The 26,751-nt window shown below is 38.3% G+C and overlaps 1 long non-coding RNA gene and 1 pseudogene across 1 annotated transcript in view; both read left to right on the top strand.

Annotated features, from left to right (window-relative positions):
• Window positions 1-5,299: 5,299 nt before the first annotated feature.
• LOC140631592 (keratin, type I cytoskeletal 18 pseudogene) lies at window positions 5,300-6,629 on the top strand (annotated as a pseudogene).
• Window positions 6,630-8,902: 2,273 nt separating this feature from the next.
• Window positions 8,903-26,751, top strand: part of LOC140631591 (uncharacterized) — a 30,943-nt gene continuing 13,094 nt past the window's right edge. The window contains exons 1-7 of the long non-coding RNA XR_012029128.1: window positions 8,903-9,121; window positions 9,430-9,531; window positions 9,844-9,955; window positions 11,872-12,017; window positions 12,850-13,000; window positions 25,397-25,475; window positions 26,395-26,544. This is a non-coding gene — a long non-coding RNA (uncharacterized lncRNA). The remainder of the gene's footprint in view (window positions 9,122-9,429; window positions 9,532-9,843; window positions 9,956-11,871; window positions 12,018-12,849; window positions 13,001-25,396; window positions 25,476-26,394; window positions 26,545-26,751) is intronic.

The following is a 26,751-nucleotide window of genomic DNA, read 5'->3' as shown; positions in this document are numbered from 1 at the left end:
AATCAATAGAACAGAACAGACTACTCAGAAGTAAATTCATGCCTATCTAGTCAATTAATCTATGCCAAAGGAAGACCATCCAATGAGAAAAGACAGTCTCTTCAATAAATGGTATTTGGAAACTGGACAGCTACATGCAGAAGAAAGAAACCAGACTACTTTCTTACACTAAACACAAATATTAACTCAAAATGGATTAAGGACCTAAATATAAGACTTGAAACTGTAGAACTCCTAGAAGATGACATGGTCCTTAAGCTCTTTGACATCAGTTTTAACAAAATATTATCTGGATCTGTCTTTTCAGGTAACTATAACAAAACAAAAACCAGTGGAACTATATCAAATTAAAAATCTTTTGCACATGAAAGAAAACCATCAATAAAACAAAACAAAACAAAAAATCTAATGAATGGGAGAACACATTTACAAATTATGTATCTGAAAGGGGTTAACAACCAAAATATATGATAACTCATACAACTCAATATTTAAAAAAAATCCATTTTAAAAATAAATGGAGAATCTAAATAGACATTTTCCTAAGGAAGATATACACATGGCCAATAGTTATATGAAAACCTATCAACCATGTAAATATGGCTCAGCATCGCTAACTTCAAGTAAATGCAAATCAAAACCACAATGAGATGTCATCTCACATATGCTAGAATGGCTATTATCCAAAATACAAAAATTGTAAGCATCCACAAAGATGCGAAGAAAAAAGTGCCTCCATGCACTGTTGGTGGGAACGCAACTACTATGGAAAATAGTATGGAAATGTCTCAAAAAATTAAAAATAGAACTACCATACTATTAAAAAAATTCCACTTCTCGGTAGTTATCTGAAGAAATTGAAAACACTAATTCAAAAAGATATATGTATCCTTATGTTCATGGCAGCATTATTTACAATAGCCAAGCTATGGAACCAACATAAGTGTCCATCAATCGAAAAAGATGTCATTGGTATATATGTACACAAACACACATGAAGTATTATTCAGCCATAAAAACAAATGAAACGTTGCCATTTGTAACAACATACATGAAAGTAGAGGATATTATGCTAAGTGAGTTAAGTCAGAAAAAGAAAAACACCATATGATATTCATTCATGTGGAATCTAAAAACCAAAACAATTAAACAAAGAAAATGAAACAGAAACAGACTCATAGATACAGAGAAAATGGTTGCCAGAAGGAAAGGGGGTAAAAAATGGAAGAAATAGGTGAAGAGGATTAACAGGTACAAACTTTCAAATATAAATAAGTCATGGAGATGTAACATACAGCATTGGGAATGTAGTCAATAATACTGTAATAACTTCATACAGTGATAGCTGGTAACTTACTTAATGTATATAAATATCAAATCACTGTGTTGCACACCTGAAACTACTACAATATTTTATATCAATTATTCTTCAATTAAAAATAAGAATACTATAATACAACCATATAATTAAGAGCTCTACCTTAGAGCTAGATGCTCAGGTAGAGGCTTTGACTTAGTCACTAAATGTGTGACCTTGAGTAAGTCACTAAGTCCATCTAGATAGAAATTTGTCTTTTGCACAGTGAGGGGTAGGATAAGACCAAGTGTTTCATATATTCTGCAAAATGGCCCTATGTGGTGAGACAGTATCCATTTGGCAAAACTGTGTGTCCTCTATTCGCTCTGCTAACCGAAGCAGTCCTACTTTTCTATATTCTATATGTTAGGAATCTGTTTCTGTTTCGTTTGCAAGTTTCTGTCACTAAAAATGGAACTAAATTTCCTCTAAGTCATGTTGTAGCTCATAATAGACCCTGACATTTCTTAGGGGAAAGCAGTCAGAGGTGAAAACTAGTAAGTGTGTCCATGAAAGATCCACTTTGTCTTTAGGATATAATGTCTTTAGTATATCAACTCCCAAGGAAATCCTTTTAGGTTGAGATTTGTGCTACATTATATATTTCTAAAACTTTCCCCAGCTGTTCACATTCACTTTTTTTTTTTTTCTGCTAGGATTAAACCCCTCAATTGCTCTTTTACAGATTTCTAACCGATTAACAGCCAGGATTTCAGGCAAGCAGAATCCAATTAACATACTTAATATATCCATCAATTATTAATTTAATTAAAACATTTAGTAAATTGCCATCACTGTACCCAAAGCTGGATGAGTATCTTGAATACTTTGGGGAAGTCTGGATTGCAACATAGACATTTTTTGTATCTCTTAGGGCCTAAAACTGGAAGAAAATAAAATGGCCTGTTCCTTCCTTCCTTTTCACTCTCAGATAATTTGGAAAAGTTTAGCTCCTCCTAAAAAATTCAGACTGCAAATTGGCTTTTCCAGTGTCAACAGTTCTTTCAATTTTCAAGCATACACTTAATTTCTCTAGATAACTACTATACCCTTAATTCAGTCATTCTTCCTTATCTACTAATCATGACCTCGTCTTAATAAACCAGTCTTGGTTATGTTATGCTATGCTATATAAAATTAGGTAAGGAAATGACATTAGTTGTTAAATGTCCAGTCTAGTAAATAAGTAATACAAGTCCCACTTTTTGATACCTTGCCCTCCCACATAACAGACATCACAAATCAATTACTCCACAACTTCTCCTTTCATCTAAGACTTGTTCAGCCCTGTCTTATCTTTCTTTTCTAGTCACTTTTGAAACCCTAAAACCACTTTTACCAAACACCATATACTGAAACTCCTCCTTGGATGCCATGTCTAGATTCTCATATTCCTCTTCTATCACTCTCAACTAAACCTAGACATCATAATACTTTTGTGTCTGATGAACACAAACTTCACAAGCCCAGGTAGAAGAAAAAAAAAATCAGCATAGGTCAGAGCTTCAAAGGAGCAGTGCGGACTATAATAAAGCTCTTCCTTCCTACCAAGCCCCCTCTGACCACACCCCACTTTATCAGGGCACTCCAACTCTCCTTTCTTCGGAGAGGCTCTCTTCCTAAAAGCTTAAATGTGGGCAATTGCTTGACAGAGCAAGCCAAGAGTGCAGTAATCACCTCTATTGTTACTCTCCGTGTCCTCTGGGTAGATGTTAATTATAGCTTTTGGAGGCAACTAGTAAAGTAACTGGGGTAGGGAGCCCTGAGATTAGGTGGATTGATTTATCTGAACTCTTCTGGTTCTTTCCAGGACCTGTGCTAAACGGGGTGAGAAATTTGATTAACTCTAAAGCAAGGCAAACTATTCAAGGAGATGATTTAGCAAAACAGGAGTATAGGCTTCTCAGGTAAACTCCGGTTCCAATCTGACCTCTGCCACCCGCTAGCCTGAGGACATTGGCCAATTCTGTTTCTTCTTCTACAAGACAATATTAGTAATTCTTTATCACATGATTGGTGAGACAAATTTTTAAAAATATTTTATTTATTTACTCATGAGATACAGGGCGGTGGGGGGGGGAGAGAGAGGGAGGGAGAGAGAGAGGTAGAGACACAGGCAGAAGGAGAAGCAGGCTCCATGCAGGACGCCCGATGTGGGACTGGAGCCCGAGACTCCAAGATCATGTCCTGGGCCAAAGGCACATGCCAAACCACTGAGCCACCCAGGGGTCCTGAAATAAATTTATTAAATGAATTTATTCATTCATTTCATTCATTAAATGAAATCTCATTCAGTAAATGAGATTATGAATATAGGGTTTCCAGCACATTCCTTGGCATAGAGTCATCATATAATAAATTTGTATCAAATTCTATCAACATGCAACTTCAAATAAATATATAACAAGTTGGGATGCCTGGGTGGCTCAGCAGTTGAGCATCCGCCTTCGGCACAGGGTGTGATCCTGGAGTCCCGGGATCCAGTCCTACATCCATCTACCTGCATGGAGCCTGCTTCTCTCTCTGCCTATGTTTCTGCCTCTCTGTTTCTGTGTCTTTCATGAATAAAGAAATAAAATCTTAAAAAAAAGATATGACAAGTTTTTCTTGTTAGGTAAGTGTGTCAAAGGAACAGGAATGCCTAGACACACCAGCAGAATCACAGTGGATCTCAAATTTTCTCTTGGGATATGATGAAGATAAAGGTTTTACACAAATCTTCTACTCAATAAATTATTTTTCTCAATTCTAACATATTAGTTTTAATAAATTCTTACTATTCCTGAAATTAGTCTTAAAACTGATACTTACATTTAGCATGGTACTATAACTTTCTCTTGAAAGTTTGTCTTAAAATCCATAGGATGTCTTATACTCAAGGATGTTTTAATTACATAATTAAGTGAAAGAGTATTATTAAAAAATGTATCATCTCCTTTAAGAAATGAGCATAGCTATGCTCTGAGAAGCCTAAAAGACCTGGTTGACTATCCCAGGTGTCACCAAGTTTTTCCTTCAAATTTTTACTTTGTCCTTGAGTCTCTCTCACTTTAATTCTTTACTACATCCCTATCTTCTAACTACTATTTTCTGATCACTTGCTATGTTCCAAGTACAGTGCCAAAGGCCTTATAAAGCTCATTTTATTTTACTGCTTACAGCTCTAGAGGTGTAGGAAATTAAAGGGGTAGATGTGGAGGCTCTGATTAAAACACTGAGGTACAGACAGGTGAAGTGACATGGTTCTAGTTTATAGTATCAGAGATGGGGGTCAAGTTTAGGTCTGACACTGAAGCCGTGATTCCTGAGCTTGACCAAAGTTCCTTGATTATAAGAAAAAGGCTTTACAAGGAAAGAAGTACCATAGTCCCCAATAGGGATAACCTCAGAGATAGGGCATAGTGGAAAGCAGAAGAGGGTGCTGTCAAAGTAGCTTCAGAGAAGGAAAATTAGCAAAATCAAAATATACATTGTGTGCCTTAACATTATTTTTCAATCGGTGAATAATATACATTTTTAGGCTCCATGGAACATAACATGCAGAGGAATACGAGATTGATATTATATAGAATGTATTTAATATATACATTTATATATTTTTATATATTTTTCTATATTTTTACACTTTAAAAACAATAATTGATTAAAATTCATGGTGGAAAATATTTTATTGGGGCCATAATTCAAAATGGGAAGTTTCATCTTTTAAACTATGTGGATGTAAAAATACTTCTTTAAAAACAGTAAATGATAGAAATGTTAAAACAGAAAAAAAAGAGAAAGAAAAAGTAAAGCAAAAGGAAAAAAACTACAAAAGTAAGATAAACAAGCGATAACTGGCAAATATTCATATGTTATATTAACTACATTTAAATCACTTACCTGGCCTGGCCCAAGCCTGAGTCCTGGCCTCCCGAGTCATCCTCTTGCTCTCTGAGCAGCATGAGCTTCACCACCCACTCCACCTTCTCTTCCATCTACTGGTCCCTGGACTCTGTGCAGTCGCCCAGCCACCGGGTCCGGCCGATCAGCAGCAGCGCGGCCAGCGTCTATGCAGGCGCAGGGGGGCTCTGGCTCCCAGATCTCCGTATCCCACTCCACCAGCTTCCCGGGCGGCTGGGGGGCTGGGGGACCTGGCCGAGGTAATGGCCGGGGGTCTGGCGGGCATCGGGGGCATCCAGAGCAAGAAGGAGACCATGCAAGACCTGAATGACTGCCTGGCCTCTTACCTGGAGAGGGTGAGGAGCCTGGAGGCTGATAAACAGAGACTGGAGATGAAAATCCAGGAACACCTGGAGGGACCCCAGGTCAGAGACTGGGGGCATTACTTCAAGACCATCGAGGACCTGAAGGCTCAGATCTTTGCAAGTGCTGTGGACAATGCCTGCATCGTTCTGCAGATTGATAATGCCCATCCTGCTGCTGACGACTTCTGAGTCAAGTATGAGATGGAGCTGGCCATGCGCAAGTCTGTGGATAATGACATCCATGGGCTCCGCCAGGTCATTGATGACACCAATGTCACTCGGCTGCAGCTGGAGACAGAGATTGAGGCTCTCAAGGAGCAGCTGCTCTTCATGAAGAAGAACCACGAGGAGGAAGTAAAGGGTCTACAAAACCAAATCGCCAACTCTGGGTTGACGGTGGAGTTGGATGCCCCCAAATCTCAGGACCTCAGCAAGATCATGGCAGATATCCGTGCCAGTATGATGAGCAGATATCTGGGCCCAGTATGACGAGCTGGCTCAGAAGAACTGAGAGGAACTGGACAAGTACTGGTCCCAGCAGATGGAGGAGAACACCACAGTGGTCACCATGCAGACCACTGAGATAGGAGAAGATGAGATGACCCTCACGGAGCTGAGATGTACTGCCCAGTCCTTGGAGATCAACCTGGACTCAACGAGAAACCTGAAGGCCAGCTTGGAGAACAGCCTGAGGGAAGTCGAGACCGCTACGTGATGCAGATGTGCAGCTCAACGGGGTCCTGCTGCACCTGGAGTCAGAGCTGTCCCAGACCTAGGCAGAGGGGCAGTGCCAGGCCCAGGAGTATGAGGCCCTGCTGAATGTCAAGGTCAAGCTGGAGGCTGAGATTGCCCCCTACCATTGCCGGTTGGAAGATGGGGAGGACTTCAGTCTTACTGATGCCCTGGACAACAGCAACTCCTTGCTGACCATCCAGAAGACCACCACCCGCAAGATCGTGGACAGCAAGGTGGTGTCTGAGACCAACGACACCAAAACTCTGAGGCGTTGAGGCAGCAAAACAGAGTACCCTTTGAGGAGAAGGAGGCCAATTAAAGATTCAGAGGTCAAAAAAAGTCACTTACCTGTTGCATGCATAAAACATCTCCACTCACATGCTTTATTCTGACAAAGCCTACAGCAACTCCGAGCTTTTATTTTCCTAAGAGGTGCTGGCTTATAACAGCTGTCCCAAAGCAATTATCAATACTCTCAAATTTTTCTCAATTTGGACAGTAAATTATACAGTTACCCTAATATTACTCAAGCTTTGACTTTTTAAAAAATATTACATTTATTTATTTGACAGAGAGAACAAGAGAGCATAAGCAGGGGGAGCAGCAGCAGAAGAGGGAGAAGCAGGCTCCACACTAAGCAGGGAGCCCCATGGGCCTGATCCCAGGACCCTAGGGTCATGACCTGAGCCTAAAGCAGATGCTTAACTGACTGAGTCACCCAGGTGCCCCTACTCAAGGAGTTTTGACTTTTTATGCTAGCCCTGCCAATTATAAACCATAACATATTTTTTATTCATCAGATTCCTTTAAATGGCAATTTCCCCATACGTACTAGTAGAAATGGTATCATAGTTCACTTTTCAACAAACACCAGGGAGTTGCAGAAACTTACAAGGTAAGCACAACATGATGACTGCCTCCTTCTACAAGAGTTCCTCCTCCTGAGAGCGCCTGCTAACTTGACCCACAAAATATATTAATTCAGACTCCAGTGAGGATTGAAGAGACAGTAATGGACATTCTGACAGGATTAAAAGTGAGTGCTCATGGCAACTTATTATATTGGTAGAGTTTTCTCCTTGAAGCACGATTTTCACTTCCAAATATCACCTTAAAGTGTGATGTCTTCTTCAGAGCACTGAGTAATCCAGTATTGTGCTTTGCACCCCTCCAGATTTATCTTCCATTACTTGGGACTGTGACACTTTGAGAGGAGATGTTCTGGGAAGAGCAAGCCTTTTCTATGACAACACATTGCTTTCCACTGCACCAGGCTTCTTGGGAAGAGAAAGAAGTGGGCTGCCACCAAGAAGGAGAGGTGTTGGTTGTAAATTATCTATCAGTAAAATGTCTCTTAACAAAAAACATGTCTGGCCAACCATAATATCTGCATTTTTTTTATGACTGAATTATTCCTTTGGACAAAGACTTTTTTCCCTCTAGGTCCAGATGTGGCCCGGTAAGAGCTTTTAGCGGTTTTTATTAGGCACCCAGCATCCATCTTTCTTTTATATGCTCTACATACGCTCAGGATGCTGTGCTTTTTATATACGATTCAAGGGAAGGTGACCTTACCACCTAAGTCAAGTACAGATTTAATTGGTCCAAGCAAGCAGCCCAGAGTCTTTTCTGGATGATTGATAGGAGTCAGAGATGACTCCTTTGGTATGAATGGAAGGTCTCAGTCAATGCTTTATTGACGGGGTTCTTTCTCTGTTTGGGTGTCTGCATCTATCTCTTTGTCACCACAAAATAATCAGGATTACAATGATGTGAATTAAAGAAGGCAGAGTGGAGACAAGGAAAAATCTTGGGTCTGTGGTAGTATTACTAAGCCTAACCTACCTCTGAACTTTGAGTAACAGACAAAATAAACATAACATTGTTTATGTAGATTTGAGTCAAAGATTTTGTTTCTTTCATCCTAGAGTATGGACACTGATTCAGTGTTTGGGGAGGCATAAGTGATTGATTTCCTTCACCACGGGAGGTGAAACAGTCTCTGTGAATGGCAGCAACATCGATCCAATTCAATTAAGCCAAAAATCTGGGAATTATCTTTGGTTTCTTCTTATTTTTTCTCACTTCAAAACTATTAGAAACTTATGTCTACTAGCCTCCAAGATATCCTGCATTCCATCTACTTTCCTTGAACTCCATCCTTGCATATGTGTACTGATTTTTGTGTCTGGGACATGTCCATATCCATCCAAATGATCTCCCACTACCACTAATATCTCACTCCCGTTGTGTTCATCTATGCCACAGAAATAAGTCTGAAACCTTTTAATGACTTTCCATCTGCTTGGGATAGAAGCTCTATATCTTATCAGGACACACAGAATCCCACATGACCTGCCATTCACCTACTAAACCTTTTTTTCTTTCTAAGACTTACTCTTCCTCAGCCACACTGGTGTCTTTTTAATCTGTCTGCTTAAGTTTATTTCTGCCCCAGTGCTTTTGCACTTTCCTTTCCATCTAGAAAGCCTTTCTCTTGGTGTTTCATGGCTGAGTCCTCATCCTTCAAGTTTCAGCTTAATATTAACTCCCTGGAGAAGTATTTCTCGATTGCTTACTTCATGTTTCATTTCACCATTTTACTTTGTCCTATTAAACAATGATCAGGTCATCTATGTATTTCCTTTATTGCTACTGTCAAAATGTAATTATATTCTATTGTTTGTATGTATTCATTTAGGTCTGTCTCTTTATCAACAAGATCAACTCCACCGAGGGAGAAATCTTATGGTTATATCCACCTGAGACACTGACTTAGGAGGTAACTGGCTATGGCAGGTTTAAAACCTTACTGTGAATTCTTGGATACTCTTCCCATTGAGAGGTGGGATATCTGTTTCTTGACCTTAAATTTGGGAAAGCTTTGGCAAATATGATTCAGTGGAAGTGATGCTTTGTGACTTTTGAGAATAACATAAAAGACCATGCAGCTTCTGCCTTGTTTGCTGGAAATGCTCACTCATGGAATGCTGAGCTGCTACTAAGAAGTCCATTTCTCTGAGGTTGCCATGCTATAAGGGTCACATATAAGCTCTTTAGTAAAAAGTCTAAGTTTATACCCTTCTTTAGCTACCCTAATCCAGGATCCAGATATATGAAACAAGATTCTATTTTGCAAGTAGACTCTCCAGCCTCAGACGAACCAGACTTCAGATATTCAAGACATCCCAGGTGACATTCTGAAAATTATAAAATCATACAGTAGAGAAAAGCTGTCCTTCCTGTCAGTACCCTTTCTGATTCCTAATGTGTGAAGTCATTAAGCATAATTAAATGATTTTTTTTATCCCACTAAGTTTTAGGATGTCTTCTAATGTAATAGTTGATATCTAGAATAATGGCCCCCATCAAATATTTGAAAATGTTTGATGAATAGTATTGAACACTCTCTTTGTAGGGACACTAATCCAGAAACCTGGGTTCTAGTCCAAGCTCTGTCATTCATGTTTTATGTGACCCTGAGAAAATCTTTCCCATCTACAGGTACCAAGTTTCTTCATGTACATTGAGGTGATATGACAACCTGTATTTGATTCCCTACACCAAATTCCTAGTCTATAGATGAGAACTAAGGATTCCAGTGACATGGAGAAAGGTAAATAGCCAGAAATAGGAGCTCTCTCTTCTCTGTGAATTTAAATCTGCTAGAAGGATATGAGCCTTAGGAGATCTGAGTAGGTTGTGGAGGGGGCAGAGGGTTGACAAGGCACACATTTTCCTGAACCTGAGTATTTCCAAGGGAATAATCTGTCTTTGTCCTTAAAGTCAGATCATGTAAGAGTACAGGGGCTCAGTGGACAGATGAGTTAGTAAGGGGAAAGGAAGAGACTGCAGATGAGTGGCTCCTGAAGGCTTCTATTTTCCAAAGAAACCATTTCCCTTGTTTCTTTCCAAGATTTTGAAATGTCTTTCTTTCTACAGTAGTGACTCCAGAATTTGGAAGATGAAACTATGACTATAGTGTAAATGTGGTAGAAAGACTGCTTGGTCTTTGGGCTGCCCTCAAAGTTGAGAAGCCCTATGTTAGTCATCACTCTGACCTTCTGTTGTGTAAAATGAGGATAATTATGCCCATCTTCATTATGAAATGTAGGTGTCTCCCCCAGGGCTCAGAGAAGTGAAGTGGAAGAGGTCTCCTGATTGGTAATACAAAGCCGTTTTATTAGAGTAGTCCCTAACCCCACAACATGGGTATCATGTTCTAAAGAAGCAGCAGCATGGACAGTCAGGTATAACATATGTAAACACACGTTTTACCACCATTGGGGTTTCTGTGAGATTATTCACTGGGGATAGATCTTAGAGTCTGATTGGGTGAAGAACTAGTGAATGAGAGAAGAATTTCTGGGATATCATTCCCATCATGAGTAAAGGTATATAGGGTAGTGCTCTCAGCTTGTAGACTTTAAATGGCCATGATTCAGATCAACCTGAACAGAACTGAAGCACATTCTGGGAAGAATTAAACAGACTTCTGGGGGCAGGGGGTATCTCATCCAAAAGAATCATTAAAACAAACAGCTCAGCTCACGTTATTATCAGACACTGCATTATGGATTACTGTCATTCCTTCTGCTAAGTTCAAAGATAGCTTGAGAATCTTTCTCATCACAGTGGTAGAGCTGCCACAGCCACAAGATGAGTGCTATTCCATGAAACCAAAAATATTTTTAATCTCTGTACTCAGATTTCTTCATCAAGGGGCAAAAGTGATTCAGAATATGGTCTGGTGTTCAGTATTTAGATTTTTTTCCAAGCATAGGCCCCCCAAAAAATACACAAAGATAAATATGTCTATAAGAAGAGGTATCTGAGGTGGGGATATTTGAAAAAGTCACACAATTAGACACAAAACCTGGGCTTTCATATCTATGGTTCAGTGCCCCTTGCATTACCTTGCAATCAATGCCCTACAGTTAAAACAGTCTAAACCAGCTGTAAGCAGCAAAATAAGAAGCACAATTTTATATAATAGGATTCTCTTTCATTTTGCCTGTTTGAATTTAGGAGTTAGTATAGAGGGAGTTAGTATAGAGCATGCAAATATATTTATATTTATATTTATATTTATAGTTAGTATATAGAGCATGCAAATATATATATATTTATATATATAAATATTATATATATAATAATATATATAATTATTATATTATATATTTGGAATTTGGAAGATGAAACTATGACTATATTATATATATAATATTATATATATATATAGTCATCACTATATATATATATATATTAACTGGCTAGTTGACCTATATGGTTTGTTTAAGGATAAGAGTAACGAAATAACGGAATGATTTATGAATTAAGGTGGTATATGACATAAGGGGTTATTACCACTAGTTGTCTGAATGTATCTTTAAAACACTGATTCACTTTTAAGAGTTTAGGCAAACAAACTAGAAGAAGGCAGATATTTATTAGGAAACTGAGCAATTAGTCCATCTGATCAATTCAGCTAAAATAAGTTTAACTCTAATCAATCATTTCCTGTTCATCTAGTGTGTAATTAGGAATCAGAATGCAAGCAAAGGAAAGACTCTCCTCACATGAAGACACTATGGGTGGAACATAGTCTACTACTCCTGTGGAGAGGAGCTGCTCCACCACGATGAGGCAGGGAGAAGAGGATAAGGCGAATTATGATGGTAAACACATAGGCTAGCATGCCACCATACTCATCCTTCAAATACAATGTAGACATTACAAATTAATTTTAATGCTTTTTTCTGTTCAGAATTGATGTGGCCTCAGACACCTTTTCCAAAAATAATCCAGGCTGCTTCAATGGCCAGCTGAACTTGACAAATGAGATAAAACTTACTGGCAGAGAAGGGGCTCCTGCACCCCAATGTTTATAGCAGCGATGTTCATGATAGCCAAACTATGGGAAGAGCTGAGATATCTATTGACAGATGAATGGATAAAGATGATGTGGTATCTCTATATACAAGGGAATATCACTCAGCCATCCAAAAGTGAAATCTTGCCATTTGCAATGATGTGGATGGAAATAGAGGATATTATACTGAGTGAAATAGGCCAACCAGAGAAAGACAATTATCATATGATCTCACTCAAATGTGGAATTTAAGAAATAAAACAGAAGGTAGTAAGGGAAGGGAGGAAAAAATAAAACAAGATGAAAACAGAGAGGGGGGTAAACCACAAGAGATTCTTAATCATAGGAAACCAACTGAGGGGTTGGCGGGGGGGATGGGGTAACTAGCTGATAGGAATTAAGGAGGGCACATGATGTAATGAGCACTGGGTTTTATATAAGACTGATGAATCACTGATCTCCACCGCTGAACCCAATAATATATATTAATTGAATTTAAATAAAATTTAATTTATAAGAAAGACTTACTGGTAGAATGTTAGGAGCTAAGAATGGACTGAGAAATAAGATACCTGTGTATCCCAGCCTGGCCACTGACTACTCTCTGTACTGTGGACACATTTCTTTCCCCCTCCCAGCATCAGCTGTCCCACCAGTGAATAGAACAAAAATCTCAGTATTACCTATGTTAGAATCATTGCCCTGGAATCTTTTCTTCAATCAATCTTACAGATGAGCTATGCTTGCCAAGACATCTAATGAGTTGGTGTGCATGCTGGGGTAAAGAGGGTGAGTATTTCCCTGGTGCCTTTGTAAAGTTATTTTAAATTTGTATGGTCAAATAGAAGCAGAATAATGTCACCTCGAATTGTTATCACTGGCTTTTTTCCCCCCATTCTAGCCTGCTTAAGGCTAGCCACTGCCGCATTATCTTCTGGGGCATTGGAGAAGGATGCAAAGGATTCTGAGCAAATTGGAAAGCCTAAGTTTTGCTCCTCACTTTGTTACAATAGTTTCTCTTTAGGATGCTACTTATTCCAAATATATCTACCCCTGTGTTCCATACCTCCCAGCTCCTAAAACGGATATAGTGTACTGTAAAACCAATGAACAACTAGATTGTTTCTCTCTTGTGAACTTCAACTATGACTTGTGGAACTGGAGCCAATCTGTGGAAGGCTCTTGGGTGGAGATGTTTCACAGAGACAGAATTTGGGCAGAATACTGCTTTTGTTCAAGGTGAGGAGGCAGAGATAAGTGTTCAAGAGAGCACAAAGCAGAGGGCCCTTTAGAGATGGAGCTATTTGCTTAGGTTCCAAGTATATAGTTTTTATTTCTAATTTTGTTGAGGCTCTGAGGGACTTAATCAAGTGTCCTGGATTCTCTAAGCTCTCCTTATCCTTACCACAAATTGTCTTTTGTTATAGCCAGCTTGAGCAGGTTTGTGGTCCTGCAGCCAAACCTTAGTCTGTTAAATGAGGGAGGAATTATGAAGGAGTAGTTTGGACTAAGAGAGTTCTGAGGTCACATTCATGAATCTATACTTGTTTCTTTCCACATTGATGAACTTAGTTTCCACCCTGAAATTAACGTGGTGTCAGCTGACTGTTTTCTATTTTTTAAAGATTTTATTTATTCATGAGAGAGACACACACACACACACACGCAGAGAGAGAGAGAGAGAGAGAGAGAGAGGCAGAGACACAGGCAGAAGGAGAAGCAGGCTCCATGCAAGGAGCCCAACATGGGACTTGATCTTGGGTCTCCAGGATCACGCCCTGGGCTGAAGGCGGCACTAAACCGCTGAGCCACATGGGCTGCCCAGCTGACTGTTTTCTTGAGGAAACTTTCTTTGCCCATGGCCTCATCCTTCTCATCCACTGAATTTTCCAGAGTATATAGTTGAGTGCTCTGTGAACACTCACCACTTAGCCCTTTATGAGGTTTCCTCTAATTCCATTTTCCCAGAATTATCAGTCTCCTCTGTGTCTGCCTCTTTTATATCTCTTTGCTGCCCTATAATATAATTATTTTTCCAAGTTTATGAACACAAACTTAACCCTCAGGCACTCAAGATGACCCCTGAAGACTGACATATTTCTAAGAATCCTTTCACGTGTGGCTATCTCAACCAGTTTCCCAAAATTATTAAGGAAACAATCTCTGAGTTTGAATCTCAGCTCCACCAATTACTGAATATGCAACCATGCAATAATTACTTAAGCTTTCTGAACCTCAGTCCCTTCATATTTAAGATGAAGTTAAATCAAATCACGCATGTACTTAATTAGCACAATCCCTTTGATATTATAGTCAGTCAATAAATGTCATACCTGTCAACATCATCATCCCTAGCTCAGCATACCCTTGCCCTGCTTCTCATGCCCACTCACAGGTTACAATGCAAGTCAATCAATGCCTCCTTCAGGGAGCTTTCCCTGTACTTTTCTACCTCTTTATATATTAAAATGGTTATAACATTTAATATATTACAAGGTGATACTTCATGTTTTTTATACATGTAAAAGTATTTTATACTTTATACATTTTCCCCACATATGTGAGATCCTTAAGGGCAAGTAAATTGTTGCCTGATACCGCTTTCTTTCTCATCCCAAAACAGTCTGCCACAAAGTATTTTTTATTTTACCCTCCAAATAGATCCCAAATCCTGCCTCTTAGCTCTCAATCTCCACTGAGAGGACCAATTATGATGTTAAGTGATAGTCATATAAGGTCTCCCAAACAGGTGGTCATACCCATTTACACAAAAGAAATAAGAAGAGCTGAAACAAGTGAAGTGGCCCACCCAGGGTCACCCCGGTGTAAGCCTAGAATGGAGTGATTTTTCGGTTCAGGCTTTAACAACTTCGAAGACTCCCATAAGGGGAGCCTATTCTGTTCTGAGGTAACCACTTCTTAGATGGATAACTCTATTTAATATATAACACCCCTCACCTTTCACTGAGTTCAAGTCCACTTTTCAACAACTTATGCAGTTTCTAGTTCAAATTCTTAAACCATTCAGGATAAGTCTTATCCTTTATCCTCCTGACATCCCTCCAGACACTTCAAGTCAGTGATCTAATCTCCATTTATTCTTCCTTTGAACCTGAGCAGTGCTGCCAGGTCTATCTGATTGCAGCAGAAATAATTAGAATGGCTGGGTAAGTATAACAGGGAGGATTCCAGGCAAGGACAAAGAGTCTATCTCTTCAGCAGCAGAAAGGGAGAGAGCAAAGTGTTACCTGATATATGATAGAAGAATATAAATGAAATGCTGTAGGGCATCTAATTCGGTGTTCCTTGCTACCTGGTCCTGTTGCCTACCCAGAAGGGGACAGTAAATGAAATTAGCAGAATCTAAATTTAGAGAAGATCAAAGGAAATCCTTCTCTACACAATGTGCAATTATCCATTACTGCAGGATATTATTGAGGCAAATTGAAGCAAGAAGAATTTGGAAAAGGATTAGGTGCTTATATGAATAAGAACAGCTTGTGCAGTTACTAGCAAGGATAACAATTACATGGCCAATTAGTCCCCCGGTGTCAGGGTATGCACTGAGCTCAAGCTGGGGTCAGAGAATGTACTGCCTACAGAAGAGTACAGTAGCATCCAATTTTCTAGGAGTATTATTGGATTTTCCTTTGACTAATTCCTCTAAAGAATCTAAGGGAAAACACTTCAGTTAGTAGAGTATGAATCGCTTCAGTTTGGCTTTTGGATCTGGGTCAGAAACAGAAATGGCCTCTGAGAAATCTCCGTATAAAAATGTGACACCAAAGTCCTGGAACAACGGTTTCAAAATGGTGGGATGGGAAGGATAGTGCACAGGTCATCTGAAGAACTGGTTTCTGATCTTATTCCATATTAGCTGAATGACTCAGTGACATCACGTACCTTTGTGAGCTTCACTTTCCTATTCTATAAAATGATGGCCATTATTGTAGCTTTGTGTATGTAAACGTTTCTAGTTCCTCAGACCTCATAGCCTAGATGGGTAAAATCAAGAAAGTTGATTTTTAAATTGATAGAGAAGAGGGGTCGGTTTATATAAAGTACATAATGGCAGCAAAAAGGATTTTGCTTCATTTACCCATGAGGAAAATGTCTAACTCACACACTCAACTTTGAGGACCTTATTTCCTCATTGTTGACAGTCATTCCTCCCCTTTATAGGCCATGGGGACACTGATACTGACCACTCTCACACAGTAGTCTTAGATAGCTCTTTGCTCCAAAAGCTCTTATAATAAAGCTTTTCTAAGTCTCTAAAACAGGAAAGGCCCACCCTTAGAATCATATAATATTTACGTATAAAAATTTTTCTGTCTTACTCACTTGGACAAGTTCCCTCAGGGTAAGGTCGTAGGACAATGTATATCTATGAGGAGAGGTCAGGAACTGGGGACATGCTTTTAGCTTCTTGAACATCCTTCCCTTTATTATGCCTTCGCATTTGAATAACCAAAAGAATACAACACCCATATCAGTAATGTATTGGCTTCGTAGATAAATTAATCTCCAGTGGGCACTCACATATCTGCATTCTCAAATTCACAAAGGGACTAGAGGAAAAGAATAATTAACAAATGAAAAGTTTTTATACTAGGAGTGAATCTGGGAAGCACCTGATATGGCATATTGAGGCTTATTCTATGTTCTATCCAAAGAATACAGGCACAATAGTAGAATTTGCTACCAAAGACCACTCCTGTTAGAAATACACTGCCTCAGTTAATTTTGCGCTGCCTCAACAAAGACAAGGAATTTCTGACCATGTCCACACTCTGTGGTCCAACTATCACTCAGCAACCTCTCCCTGTGTAGGCTGATGGGAACTCCTAGTTGTCAAATAACACTGTAATTAAATGCTTGTGGGCTTGGTTTGTTTGTTTGTTTGTTTTAATTTGTATTTAGAAGATTTAAATGCACATGGTCTATGGGAGCTAGTATCACACAGCTGAGCATAAGACTCGCTTTGGAAAGATGAGAAAATCGAGAAAAAATTTGGAACATCTAGAAGCTACCATTGTTCAAATGAGAACAAGCTAGAGATGCAAACTTGTCTTTTCTACTTCTTTAAATGTTGTTTCTGAGGTATAGCTTCGTAATGGATGGCTCTACAAGTAAGGAGTACAGATAGCTAACAACATATGAAAAATGGGAAGTAGATTAAATTGTGGACACAAGATGTTTTATCTCCCATACCTGGCTCAAAAGCATTAATTAGTAATAAAGCTTCCCAATTATGTTCACTCAAGCTAACAACATAACTCCAATGTTAAAATGCATTGAAAATATCAAAACAATAAGCACTTCTAAATATCAATCCTGTCAATAAAATGTATCAGTACTGAAATTAGAAATAAAAATAATCTAAAGTCATTTTAAAGGAATATAACATAAACAATGGATTATTCAGGCATGCAACAATGGTATGGTATTAGGCAACCTATGAGTGTAACATGTCAATAAATAGATCAAAGGAGAATTATCTCAGTAGAGGCCAAAATCAAACTGACAAAACTCAATACCATTACTGCTAAAAACTCTTGCTAATCCACGAAAGGAATGCCACCATTTTAACCTGGAAAGAAAAATATATCTAAAATCAATTGTTAGCACTGGACACGAGGTAAAACTATAATGGCCTACTAACTAAAATCTGAAGAAAGAAAATTCTGTCAACCACAAGGTTATGAAAATTCTAGACATTAAACTTAGGTAAAATCTTGTAAGATAAATGGAATAAAATAGAATATATACAATACATATATATAAACATATAATATATACAAAGATAAAACATATACAAAAGAAAAGCTAAATTTGTATTAACTACCAGGGCACTGGAAATAATGAGCCTAAGCAAAAATAGAATAATTACTTAATCCTACTAGAGTTTAATAAGATGACTTCTTAAGAAAAGACAATGGTAATTTACCTAGGATCCTTTAAAAGTCACTAATAAATGTTATTTTTTTCAGCAAATGTGTCTTTTAAAAAAACTTTTCATATAATAAGTAAATATAGAAAATATATTGAAGTAAACTTAATTAGTAATATGTAGGACCTACTTAAAATATACCTTTAACTACGGACATAAAATACCTCATAGGAGTAAAAAGGGTTACCATGTTTTTGAGTAACAAAGTTCAAAATTTCAAATATTTTTGATTTTCTGTAAATTTTAAAAGTTGATACTCATTGAATCTCAATGGAATTGTTTTCCTCACAAGTGAACAAATGATTATAAAAAGAATAAATGAGAAAGAACAACCAGAGAAAAAGATAAAGAATAGTGGGTGACTATTGTCAGCCATCCAAAATTTGTCTAATAGTTTCATTATTACAATCCCAGTAACAGCTGCAGTCAGATGAATGACACAGAAGTGAAATTCCAGAAACAGACACATGTACATCCCAGAATTTAGTTTAAGATAAATGTATCATTTTAGATCAGCAATTACAGGATGCATTATTCAATAAGTTGTGCTCAGAGAAAAGGAAGCTGGGTCTTTGTCACAAATAATCTCTTAAAAAAATCTTGGACTAACTGAATAGTTAAAAGGAACTAGAGAGGCACCTGGGAGGCATAGTCCATTAAGCATTGAGTCTTGGTTTTGGCTCACATCATGATCGCAGGGTCGTGGCATTGAGCCCTATATCAAGCTCCACACTCAGTGGGTGTAAGATTAAGATTTTGTTTAAGATTCTTTCTTTCCCTCCCTGTCCATCCCCCACTTATGCATGTGTACTCTCTAAAAATAAATAAATAAATCTTAAAAAAAGGAAGTAGAAAAAAAAAACTCTAGAAAATATTTTCAATGATTTGAGGGTGTAAGGAATTTCTAAGCATAAAATATAGAAACTATATTTGAAACAATAGGCTATATCTATAAAGATAGGCTATAACTATATTTGAAAAATATAGTCTCTATAGGAATATGATATTGAACAATTCTTTTAAAGATTTATTTTTTTATTTTTTATTAATGATAGTCACAGAGAGAGAGAGAGAGAGGCAGAGACACAGGCAGAGGGAGAAGCAGGCTCCATGCACTGGGAGCCCGACGTGGGATTCGATCCCGGGTCTCCAGGATCGCGCCCTGGGTCAAAGGCAGGCGCCAAACCGCTGCGCCACCCAGGGATCCCTGAACAATTCTTTTAATCTGCCTTGAAGAATATTAAAAGGTGGAATGTTTGCAGCATCTGGGACAGGAACAGGCAACATCATAAATATAAAAGAAATTTATAACTTGAAAATAAAAAATGGCCAAACCAGTAAAATACACAAAAGATACATTGTAGGCAATCTATAAAAGATAAAACAAAAATACTAATGGAACACAAGTCATCACCTAACAATGTAGAGCAAATAATAAAATAACCATTTTTCATCTATCAAACTAGAAGGAATTATAAAATATATCAACTGAACTGACACAGATGTTGGCATTTTAAATTGCATCAAAAGCATTTAAAATATGTGTAATCTTCAACCCATTAATTCAATTGTGGGTTTTTTCCCTGAGAAAATTATTGTGGGTATATACAAATATCTTATGTTCTTCATAAGGACATTTACTGAGCATTACACTTAAAATAATGAAGAAGTTGAAACAAACTAAATGCTCAGCAGAAGATTGGTAAAATATATACCAGGGCATTAATATTATCATCCTTAGTTATGTTACTGAAGATAAAACAGGGTAATTTTTAAAAATATTTTATTTATATATTTGAGAGACAGAGGGAGTGTGTGTGCGCATGAAGAGGGGGAGAGGCAGAGGGAGAAGCCGACTCCCCACTGATCAGGGAGTCCAATGAAGAACTGGACCCCAGGACCCTGGGATCATGAAGGCAGATGCTTAACCAACTGAGCCACCCAGACATCTGTAAACAGAGTAGTGTTTATAGCAGACTTTAACCTTAAAACCAGGTTATAAACAAACAAATACACACACACACACACACACACACACACACACACAGTTTGAATTACAAAACAAAACAAAACTGGTAACATTCAACAGTTTTGGTCTAGAAAAACGGCAATTTTATATAGTCTACCCAGTAATAAATTATTGTGTCTGTTTTGTAGATTACACACACATATATATACAGAAATTAAAGTATAAGGTTCTGGAAGGAAAAAAACCATCAATAGTATATGTCTCTAACTGATTGGCACATGGAATTGTTGACACTTCAATTTTTTCTATAGTTTATAATTTCCTATATGTTTTAAACTCATCTTATCATATTTTAAAAATAAACAAGGAAAGGGCTCCTGGGTGGCTCAGTTGGTTGTGTCTAATTCTTGATTTCAGCTCAGATCTCATTCTCAGTGGTATGAGTTCAAGCCCCATGTTGGGCTCCACGCAGGGCATGGAGCCTATTTAACATAAACAAATAAACAGATAATACAAAAATACCTCCAAATTGTCCTTCCCTACCCAAATGCCCGGACTAAAATGAAGCTTCCATACCACTGTCCTCCTTGTAGAGTGACATTTATCCCAACTAATACCATAGGATGTTGAAGGGGGTTATTTTTTTCAATTTGTGACATCAGTTCCAATCTGTTAGCTTGTCTTTTCATGGTAACAAGGCACAAGTGGCCAGGAGAACAGCCAGTTGTAGAAGCCAAAATTAGCTCATATGCAAGTCCCTCATCAGACAAAGGTTGCTACTATTAATCCTGAATGATGGGAAGACTTATTGTTAAAGAGATTTAAACATGAAGTAATACGAAAACTTTCAAGAGGGCATTAACAGAGAAAAAGCCCATCTAAAAGAATCTGGTACCATACATTTTTGCCGGAACCAACACTGAGAAGATAATAGGCAGGCAGTATTTTTTTTGACAGCTAAGGCCAAAAGGAAAGCACAGTGAGTTGTAGAATTGTCATTTTCTGACAGTAGAAATTATATAAATCCATCTACAGAGACTATTTTATTTTCTGTAGGATTAAACTGAAGCAAGAATTTATCATATAAATCTAGGTATGAAGGACATATAGTGATATAGTGCCTCATTCCTCAAGGTGTAGCCCATGTAGCAGTGTATCACCTGGGAGCTTGTAAGAAATGCTTGTAAGGATATGGGGCCTCATCCCAGACCTCCTGCCTCAGAATCTTTGTTCTAACCATATCCCCAGGTGATTCAAATATGTGAGAAGCATTCATGTAGTAGACATGATGTCTTCAGCTCTTGTTTTATGGGAACACTGGTCACCCATGGGCAAGAGGAATTCATTAATGGAGAGAACACCTAAAAACCCCTATCCCTCTACAGTTAGATACAGACCCTGGAACAGAGTCATTTCTTATGGGCAACTTTGAGGAAAAGCTTTAAAGAGTCCGATAACAATTCTAGAGAAAAGAAGAATTGGGTTGCAGAGATAAGAGACATTAGAAAATACTTGAACAGTCCTTTCACATGGAAGAAGACGTCAAAGCAGTCTATCATTAAGATGGTCATGCCTAACACTGACAGTTGGAAATTGAAGTAAGAGGAGTTCTCTTAATATTAGAAATTTCTTATAAATAGGAACCAAGGGCATGGACTACCAGAAGGCCAATATTCTGTCACCCCCATTACCATTTCTACTAGCAGAAACTATTAATTGAATTCTTATTCTGTTCAAACAGTTTTTGTTTGGTTTTGTTTTAAGGTATTTTACCTTTATATTATTCACCTTTTTAATCTATTGTCAATTCAAACAGAATTCAGAGACATTAAATAATTTATTTAAGGTCACCCAATTAGCAAGGGGCAAAACTAGCATTCAAACCAAGCTACATTGCTTCCACAGTGATTCTGAAATGGGAGATACTAAAGAGGGTCTTCAATGGTCAGATAAACTAGAAACAACTTAATACTTCCCAAACTTTCCTTGCTGAGTATCAGAGCCATCCTAAGTGCTTTTGTAGAAATCTAGATTCTAGAGCCTCATTCCTAAAAAGCCTGTTGTGTTTTGGTTGGGGGATGGAAGGAGATTGAAAAAATATGCCTATTTTAACTTCTGGGATAATCTATTATTCTGTGTTTCCCCTGGTCTAATTTAACCCAGGTGTGGGACCTAGGAATGGGATATATTACATATATCCATCCCTGGTCGTTACTAAAAGAAGGCATCCAGGGATGAGCCGTGGATTTCCCACAACCCCAGAATACAGTAGTGGAACACAGGAGCCCCCCTGGGTTCTCCAATTTCTATGAAATTGCCATGTGACCGAGGAAAACTCATGTACAACTATGTGGTTCTTTATCTGAAAAATGGGAATAATTATACCTTGCTGTTCCCTAGGGATATTACTAGGCACTTTTAAAACATGAAACACTTTTATCTTCTTGTAGGGAAGCAGGAGGTGTTTTGAATAATAATGACAATGGAAATAAAAATAAAAATAAACGCACAGAACCAAACATTTTCTCTAAGAAAACACGTTCTTAAATGCATTAGCTGTCCAAAAAGAGACAAATAGAGTTGCTTTCATTTTTTTCATTTTCTTTATTCTCATAAAGCTCATTAGCCAGCAATTATGCAACAAATGCACACGGAAATATAGCTGTAGTATTTGAATTTTGTCTGACTGCTGAAATGTCTCAATATACTAATGAAGAAAAGATGAAAATTCACACGAACTTAGAAACAGTCAGTTTGAATCCCTAAGTGCACAAGTCAGTTCAGTGCATTATGCTGAGATGCTTCTTAAACAGAGAAATAAGATGCTAACACCTAATATATTTTAAAAATGAAAAATGATATAAGAATTTAAATAACCATCACCTGTGACTAGTTTCATTTTCTTCTCATGGGAAGACTGTATTTCTCTAGATAAATGTTACCTTTTTTATCTTAATGGTATAACATCATCAACATTAACACCTTGATAACTGCTTATTGAAAACAGATATAGTGGAAAGAAATATAAACATTTTTGAAAAACCTCTGCTTATTCTCAGTTCCATGAACTACTAACTTTTTAAAAAAGTATTTTATTTATTTACTCATGAGAGAGAGAGAGAAGCAGGTGCCAAGCAGGGAGCCTAAGGTGGGACTCCATCCTGAGTCTCCAGGATCACACCTTGGGCTGAAGGTGGCGCTAAACTGCTAAGCCACCTGGGCTGCCCCAACTATTAACTATTAAACTAGGGTAAGTTCCTTAACTTCTCTGGGAAATTAGGGTGATAGTTCTTCCTCAAATAGATGGTCTGAGCATCACAGATAATTTATGTAAGTATTTGGCACAGCACTTGGCACATTGTAACTGTTCAGCAAATGTCATTGTTCTAATTCTCCCTTTTTGCTTAACTAGTAGGAAAATGGGAAAAATTCTCTCATGTAAGGGACCTGGATGTTCCAAATCAATGCTTCCTTATGAGGAGGTTCCTATTTTAGGCCAGCTCACTGGTCCTCGGGTTCTTGAATTATAAGCAAGATGGTGTATATGAGAGTTTGAATATAAGTACAAATGCCATTTATACTTAAAAGTGTTTTGGTGTTTAATGCTTTCAGAGAATTGCAGGGTACTTGTACTGTAAAATCTAAAGTGCCTGGCTTCTCTTGATAAGAGTTATAAGTACAACTTTCAGTCCTGTGAGAGAGTTTTTAGCCCTCCAACACCCTGGTAAAGCAAGATACATACTTCAGTCTCTGCTAGAGCACTAAGTGGAACTTGTGGGTAGAACTGCTCGCTTTGCCGCAACTGGTCCAGGTGCCCCAGTGCCTCAGTGGACCTGTGTTTCAGGGGAATGATGCCTTCTCTTCCTGTACAAACCACTCTGCTTGGAGTGGTAACAACATGACCCTCATCCTCGCCTGAGCTCAGGGCCCTCTCCTTCTTCCTACCAGGTCTGGAACTGGCAGAAATTGTCATAAGGTTTAATTTTTTTTATATTATTGTCATTTGGAGAATATTGTATTCCATGTGAAGGCCCACTCAGAGGAAGAGTCTGTTCTTAGTTTCAAAACTAGAACTACACAATGTGTCTCTAATCCGCTTGAAACATCAGCAAAGCGAATTTACTTGTTCCTGCAAACAGAAGCAAAAGCTTCAAACAAGGTCTGTCCCGGAAACAGCCTTTGCCCCACCCACCCCAGCATGTACTCAGCCCTTCAGGAGAACTAGTTCTCCTGGAAGCCTGGTTTGCTCCTTCAACTGGGGAAGTGGCACTTTTTCTCCTCTGGGATTTTATACAGAGGAGCCTGGACCAAATGTTTCCTATGGCCTTTTCAGACCAGAGTGTTACGTAGCAGTGGTACCAGTTGTTTTAATTTCTACCTGTTAAAGTTGTGGAAGGACTTGAGCTATCATCTCACTGGTCACTATTCCATCATCCTTCTTTCCCTAAACTCAGTCTTATTGATCAGTGCATCACCAAATCCATCACTTACTATTTTGCTCACCTCCAGTTGGCTTGAGCACTGTCAGGTAAATAGATTCAAGTACAGAACTGCAGGTACCGCTGAGCATATAAGAAAACATGCCCTTTCCCTGAGACGTAGGGTTGGAACTGATCACCCACTCCATAACCCCTACACGTGGGTAGTCATCACTTGCACAGTGTATGCAGGAGACCTGCCAAAGAATAGTAGAAACATACATGTGGGTCAGTCTCTATTATCAACATTACTCCCATCAATTCCGATCTGTCAACACCACTTGGAACTGTTCTTATACATTAAAACTATTGAATGTTAACGAGGAGGGTTAAAATTTTCAATGCATTTGATAATCTCTGTTGCTAATCCTGCATGCTTCTGAACTGACCTCAATATTAAGTCATAGCTAGAATTCATTTCACTTACTCAGAAAACATATTGTGGACCGAGCTGAACACTGGGCAAGATATTCTACATGCATCACCCTGCTTAATATTACTAGAGATTATTTTGTAGGTACTATTGTCATTTCCACTTAATAATGAGGAAGTCAGAAAAAAAAAATAATGAGGAAGTCAGGATGCAGAAAGGTTAAGGGACTTGCCCATCTTTGTACAGCTAGTGAGTGGCAGATGAGGAATTTGAACACAAAAACCTATGGTTTTTCTAGGATACCAAATTGCTCTGCTAGAAATTTTATTTTGAGGAGCTAGATGTAAAAGCCCCTTTTAGTGAATTACAGAGCCCCTGTTACTTAGGCCATGTTTTTTGTTTGTTTGTTTAGGGTGATAAGGGAATTTTGGAAAGAAGGAAAGTACCCACTTCAGCAGGGCAGGAAATGCATAAAGCACAACCAGATCACAGTGAGTACCTTAGATGAGCCAGTTCCCAGAATACATGGGCGGGGGGCTTTCCTTTATGGGTGGCTGACATGTTTATAGTAAGAAGCTGGGGAGAAGCAGCAAGAGGATCAGAGAGAAAGGAGAGCAGAAAAATCAACAACCACTATTTGGTAGAAGGTGGAAGGATGGTGGAGGTCAAGCTGTCATTTTTTCCTGGTTGGTTTTAAGACATTTTTATTTTTGCAATTTTATTATGGCATGTCTAGATATGCATCTGTTTTCTTTAAAAAAAAAAAAACACTAGCAAAAAACCACTAGCTTTAGATTCACTGTGATTCATAAACCTATCATTTGATGTTTTCAATGGCCTGCATACATTTTTTTTCAAGCCATTACTTTTTCAAATATTGTCCCGGCCCCATTTCCTCCCTTCCTCCAAGTCCAGCTGCTCTCCAGCTCTTGACAATTGGTTATCCTATCATTTTGTCTCTCTCTGCTGCATCCTGGAAAATTTCTTCTCATCTACCTCTCATTAATTCTCTTTTCAACTGCATCTAATCAGCGGCCAATCCCACCCCCTGGATTTTAAATGTCAGGTGTAGCTTCTATTTTATTTAATTTTTAAAAACCTGCACTAGCACTAAATTTTCTTCTCCTTTTTAGACTTTCTCAAGCTTGTCTTTTTTTAAAAAAAAATAAATATAACAAGCCTACTTGTTTTGTAATCTGTATTTGATAATTTTATGAAGTCATGGGGACTCAGTCTCTACAGCTATCATTTTTGCAGGCTTCTACTCTCAGCTGCTTGTTGTTTGGGGGCATTTGTTTATCTGGGGCTGTGGGCTGGTTGTTGGCTTTTAAAATTATTTTGGGGGTGTTTCTTAGGATCTAAAATGAGGAAACATTCCTCCAGAGAGTTTTCATTTCCCTTTCTCTGAAGCTTGGATTATTGATCGTATGAAACCACTTTAAATACAAGATTTGAGGAGTTTTGGAGTCAGGACGAGACTGGGTTGAATGGGTTGTCTTCCCGTTCATACCCATCCTGAATCTGCTCATCCAGGACAATGGTCATCCCAACTCCAGGAGGGTAAGCAAAGAAGAATGGCTTACACTGATTTGCCCTCACCTAGATTCATGTGCAAATAATGTTTATCGGACTGCCCACCTTGGGCTGGCTTTGAGTTTCCACTTGCTTGACCCAGAGGTATTGACAAAGGGGCTACAAATCATTCAGTGATGGCTAGAAAAGATTTTTCTCCATCCTACTCAATAGGTTCATTATCAAAAAGGCAAT

The sequence above is a fragment of the Canis lupus genome, chromosome 4 (assembly GCF_048164855.1).
Source record: "Canis lupus baileyi chromosome 4, mCanLup2.hap1, whole genome shotgun sequence".
NCBI lineage: Eukaryota > Metazoa > Chordata > Mammalia > Carnivora > Canidae > Canis > Canis lupus.
This window is presented reverse-complemented; position numbering and strand designations above follow the sequence as displayed.